This window comes from Haplochromis burtoni, unplaced genomic scaffold, assembly GCF_018398535.1.
Source record: "Haplochromis burtoni strain Fernald_Lab_line unplaced genomic scaffold, NCSU_Asbu1 Contig_378, whole genome shotgun sequence".
NCBI lineage: Eukaryota > Metazoa > Chordata > Actinopteri > Cichliformes > Cichlidae > Haplochromis > Haplochromis burtoni.
Genome location: NW_024582739.1, coordinates 208,958 through 214,820, shown reverse-complemented (window position 1 = coordinate 214,820; position 5,863 = coordinate 208,958). Strand labels below are relative to the sequence as shown.

At 38.4% G+C, this 5,863-nt stretch overlaps 1 pseudogene; it reads left to right on the top strand.

Moving 5' to 3' along the window:
• Window positions 1–1,199: 1,199 nt before the first annotated feature.
• Window positions 1,200–5,698, top strand: LOC102305650 (annotated as a pseudogene).
• The last annotated feature ends 165 nt before the right edge of the window (window positions 5,699–5,863 follow it).

Below are 5,863 nucleotides of genomic sequence, written 5' to 3'. Positions count from 1 at the left end.
TGTTAAGTTAGACTCTTTTTCTCCAATTGATCTTTCTGAGTTAACTTCAATAATTACTTCCTCTAAACCATCAACGCGTCTTTTAGACCCCATTCCTACAAAACTCCTCAAAGAAGTCCTGCCATTAATTAATTCTTCGATCTTAAATATGATTAATCTATCTCTAATAATCGGCTATGTACCACAGGCCTTCAAGCTGGCTGTAGTTAAACCTTTACTCAAAAAGCATCTCTAGACCCAGCAGTCTTAGCTAGATCATCTGCAGAGGAATGGTTTATTTGAAGAGTTTCAGTCAGGTTTCAGAGCTCAGCACAGCACAGAAACAGCTTTAGTGAAGGTTACAAATGATCTTCTTATGGCCTCTGACAGTGGACTCATCTCTGTGTTTGTCCTGCTAGACCTCAGTGCAGCGTTCAATGCTGTCGACCATAATATCCTATTAGAGCGATTAGAACATGCTGTAGGTATTACAGGTACTGTGCTGCAGTGGTTTGTATCATATCTATCTAATAGACTCCAATTTGTTCATGTAAATGGAGAGTCCTCTTCGCACACTGAGGTTAATTATGGAGTTCCACAGGGTTCAGTCCTAGGACCAATTCTGTTTACATTATACATGCTTCCCTTAGGCAGCATCATTAGAAGACATAGCATAAATTTTCACTGCTATGTAGATGACACACAGCTCTATCTATCCATGAAGCCAGGTAACACACCAATTAGTTAAACTGCAGGAATGTCTTAAAGACATAAAGACCTGGATGGCCGCTAACTTTTTGAATTGAATTGAATCATTGATAGTTACACCAAAGGAAAACAAATTTCAAACCACAAACAAATTCTATGAAAATGCTCCGGAAATATGAACACCACCAACACAGCATAGACCCAAACATACACACAGGGTGCAAAGAGAATGTTTTTTCTCAGAAAACCATCAAGAACATTAAATGAGACTGTGTCAATAAATCCTCACAAACAGTAGTCAAAATTTGTTTAATGTGATTTTAAAAACTTTATACTACATATGTATTTTTGTTTATTTGTTTTCTTTATGATATGCTCTTACTGAAGTGTCAGGTTTGGGTGGCCAGAAGAGGGAGGGCATGACAACTTACAGGTGAATTTGCATAAAACAACCTATCATTATGCACTGGTATATAATTATACTCCTGTTATTGCTTTGGCTTACTGGCGATATGGCTTCATGTTTCACTCTGCTGGTTTTGTGCTGTTTCTTTACACTGAGCTGCAGTGAGAGTTTGCCTGAATGGGTCAGCGATATTTCTCCCAACCTCTTCAGTTTGTCTGGGGACATTATGCTTGGAGGGCTCTTTCCCATTAACGACGTCACCAGTAATCTCAGTGACATAACAGAGACCAACCAGATAAGCTGTAAAAGGTAAGGATGGTTATGAACAACCATTTCTTAATAATATGAGAATCAGAATAACTGTGTATGCTAACCCTGATTTACAACGACTTCTACTGTTTTCTGCTTGTGGCTGAACAGTTTAAATTTACGCACACTGGGACTTGCTATAGCCATGAAATATGCAGTGGATGAAATCAACAGAAATCAGACTCTCCTCCCTGGCATCAAGTTAGGTTATGAAATCTATGACACATGCAGACAATCTTCAATTATTATAAAGCCCACTCTGTCCTTCCTCACTGAAAAATCCGACCAAGAACTACCTGTGCAGTGTAATTACACTGACAATGAGACCAGTATAGTTGCAGTGATTGGTCCTCTTGGCTCAGAAATGGTGTCAGTCATTGGAAAACTTGGAAAAGATTTGACTCATTATGCAATAAATATTTCAAATGTAAAAATAAATCTTTAAAAACTCCATGTATTGGTGCCAGGTTATATCACAGAAAAATTAACTTGTTCTTTTGGTTTTGGTTTTGTTCAGCAGTTAATTTAACCTTTTTTAACCCTGATAAACATAAATTAGAGGTAAGTATCTCTGATTTTCTGTTTTTAATTTTCACACCAGATTAGCTATGGGGCCACCAGTGACAAGTTCGGTGATAAACTTCTCTACCCGTCATTCTTTCGTACTGTGCCAAGTGATAAATGGCAAGTGGATGTCATGATAAAGAAAATAGAGGAGTTTGGGTGGAACTGGGTGGCAATTGTGGGCAGTGACGAGGAGTACGGGCAACGAGGTGTGCAGATGTTCACTAAAATGACAGTAAACAAATTGGCAGAAAACACATCTGTCTGTGTGGCCTATCAGAGTCTGATTCCAGTGTACACTGACCCCAAACCAGCGATCAAAACCATCATTCATAACATTCGAGTGACCAGTGTCAGAGTGGTAGTGGTGTTTACTCTACCAGAGCCAATTGTGGCCTTTTTCAAAGAGTTTGGTGAAGCAGAAGTTTAAAGCAACTAAGAAATTTATTATAATCTATTAGTGTATGGAGTTTGTTCAGTACCGGTAAACCATTTCATTTTTTCTAGGTTATCAGGAGTAATTTAACGCTTGTGTGGATTGGCAGCACAAATTGGGCAATACATACTCGAGTGACTTCTCTGCCCAACATTGAAACAGTTGGCACAGTCATTGCATTTGTTGACAAAACAGACACCCTCGGCCTGTTCGCCGATTATGCAATGGAGCTCTTCAAGAAAGTCACAATCAATCAGTCAAACAATCCCTGACCACAATGCTGGAATTTGATACCAGACAACATTAGCATAGTGGAAGCACCTGCAGTCCAGACATCAGCTTTCAGTGTGTATGCCGCTGTTTACAGTGTAGCACAGGCACTGCATAACCTGCTGGAGTGCAATTCAACTGCCTGTAAGTGGGGATCTGGAAGCAAAATCTATCCCTGGAAGGTGATTTTTTTTTTCACCCAGTACATATAGTTAGGTCTTTAATTTGCAGGCCAAAAACACAATTCTTAATAGGTATATAATTTTGCCTTTGTGCATCACTGCATTTTGTATTTTAAATCAAACAATTAAGATGTGAGTGAGATGCAGATTGTCAGCTTTTTCTCATCATTAGGACATTTCATTAATTCTAATACAAATTCCTAAAGCTCGTTTTCAAATATAGTTAGCCATTTTAAGAGGTTCAAGTAATTAACAAGTAATTAAACTAACAATTTTAAATTTCATACTTATATTAAACTATCATAATTATACTTGGATGAAAATCCAATAACCACTTCTTTACCCCTTGTTCTAAGCCCCTCTGTATTTCCTTTCATGAAAATTACAGTGAAACACTATAAAATTCAAATTTAACACAGAATGAATATCAAATATTATGCTTCATTTCTTATGGCTTAAGAAGGGAACAGGATTTATCTTTTTATGGTACTGGGATCGTGACCCAGTGTTCTGTGCTTTGCACTTTTGAATTTCGTTAAATTAATTTTGAATTTGAGAAGCGAACCTAGTTTCTAGATTTTATTATGTTGGGTTTTCTTGTTTAATTCAGAGGACTAGAAATGGTATCGTTTGGTAATCCCTGGTAATTTTCCTTCTATATTATTTAGAAGTCTCTAGGTTAGTTTTAAGTTAATCTAGGGTTATCAGTTTATGTTCCCGCTCCTTTGGTCTGGTCTCTGTGTTTTGTTCCTTGGCGTTCCTTCCTCTCTGTCATATCTCTTGCCCTCTCTCTCTCGTCCCTGTGCTCTGTCTCCATGTTCTTCTTCCTGTGTTTCATCCTTTGTCTCCCCCAGTCTGTCGTTTGTTTCCATGTTTGTTTATCTCCGTCTTTGTCAGGGCTGGGTGTCCTTGTCTTTCTATTTTATTTTCACAGTCCCTCGTGTCATGTGCATTGTGTTCAGTTTCGCTTCCCCTGTCTCATTATGCCTGATTTGTTCCTTTTGTGTTCCCATATGTCTCCACTTTTCTTGATCGCCTTCATGTGTATATATTGTGTCTGTTCCCATTTGTCCCTCGTTGGAACGCCAGTTTAGCATTTAGTTTTGGCCAGTTTAGTTTTTTGTTAGTAAAGTCTTATTCTTCTTTTGGCCTTTTTTGTATTTCATGCAGCCTTAAATAGTTGGCTTGCCTTTTCTTAAGATTAGTTTTGTCTGCTTTTGGGTCCTCTCTTCAAATACACCATCTGCGCACACAGATCATGACAAATACAGCCATGAAACTGCTGGTTAGACAAATTTCTAATTAATTTTGAGCCTCAAAATGTGGGGGAACATGAATAATTAATGTCTTTAATTCATAAGCAGTTAATACAATTTTTTCTAAAGGCAGTTTTTTCTCTCCTGGAATTAAACCTGAAAGTTTACACATCGATCATATATTGATCGACTGATTGGTCGTCAGTGGTTTGTGTACACGGGCAACACTACAACAAATTAATGACCTAACTGTAGATGATTGGACACAATTTCCAAACAACGGTGTCAATAATAACCTTAAAGAATTTTGCAGCTGTTGCAGGTTTTAAAGAACACTTCTGTTGACATAAATGGCACAGATCTAGACTTTGACAAAGACAGCAACCCAAACATAGGATACAATGTGATTTAGTGGGTTTGGACAAACTCATCTCAAGTGGACTTGTGAGAGAATATACTGAAAAAAAATTGTTCCTCAATAAGTCTCTCCTTCAATGGCGCACTAATAAGGTAACTTTTGAAACTATGTACATCAACTTATATTGTATAAAAGCTTTAATGTCCAGTGTATTTGACTTCTAAGATTTTTTACAGCAAATGTTACAAGTTCCTGAGTCTGCCTGTTCAGCAATGTGTGGCAAAGGCCAGGACCACAGAGTCAAAGGTGTCCATTCCTGCTGTTTTGACTGTATTGACTGTTTGGCAGGCACCAAATAAGGGTAATGTGGTTTTCCACCATTGTCTCCAATATGTGACCTTGCTTATTTGCATCTTTGTCAAGAAATAGAGAATAATCCAGCAGGTAAGCTTAACATAACATGAGAACAAGTCAATCTCGTGGGCATTCCTCTACCTGCCAGCACTTTTAAAATTCACTGATTAGCATGCTCCAGCCCGTTTTAATTAATTAAAATATTAGAGAATGTTTCATAGTTGTACAGCGTGAACCTTTCTTGGGCAGAAATGTGACTTCCAACAGTCACTGCATGCAGGGAAGAAATATTCTGACAAAATAACCCTTTAAAAACCCAAACTTGAAGTTTGAGGATGTTTAAGATTCAGTAAATCAGTAAACCACAGCCATCAGTTAAACTGATTTTTAAATGTTTTCATTTTTAATTTTTTCTTTTGTTTTTAACCAAACTAAACTTTTGTGCTTTCTCACTCATAGATGACATCGAGTGCACTAAGTGTCCCAACCACCAGTGGTCCCACAATCACAGCACGAACTGCACTGACCCCATCTTTAACTTTTTCACCTGGAACAGCCAGGATGCTGTGATAATGATGCTGGTGGGGATGCTGCTGCTGGTATGTCAGGGTGCAGTGGGTGTCATGTTTCTGATGCATCGAGGAACTCCCTGTTAAAGGCTTCTGGGGGAACCTTGAGTTGTGTGGCTGTGCTCAGCACAATGGGAGCATGCCTGAGTCTGCTGTTCTTCCTGGGGGAGCCAGGGGATGTGGTGTGTCGTCTTCAGCTGCCCTGCACTTCCATTTTCCAAACTGTCACCCTCTCCGTTATCCTGTCCATCTCACTACAGGTGAGTTAAGACTGGTGAAACACTGCCACACAATGGCAGTGTGCAGATAGAAAGTATGCAGTGTTTAAATTATATTCTTCTCTCAGCTGTTCTGTATTTAATGTGATTAAAATAAACTTGTATTTTGACTGAACTTGTTACCCATACTTACAGGACTTACAGACTGACATGTATTTTTTAGACAGATTGTGTATGTAAATTGTCATATATAT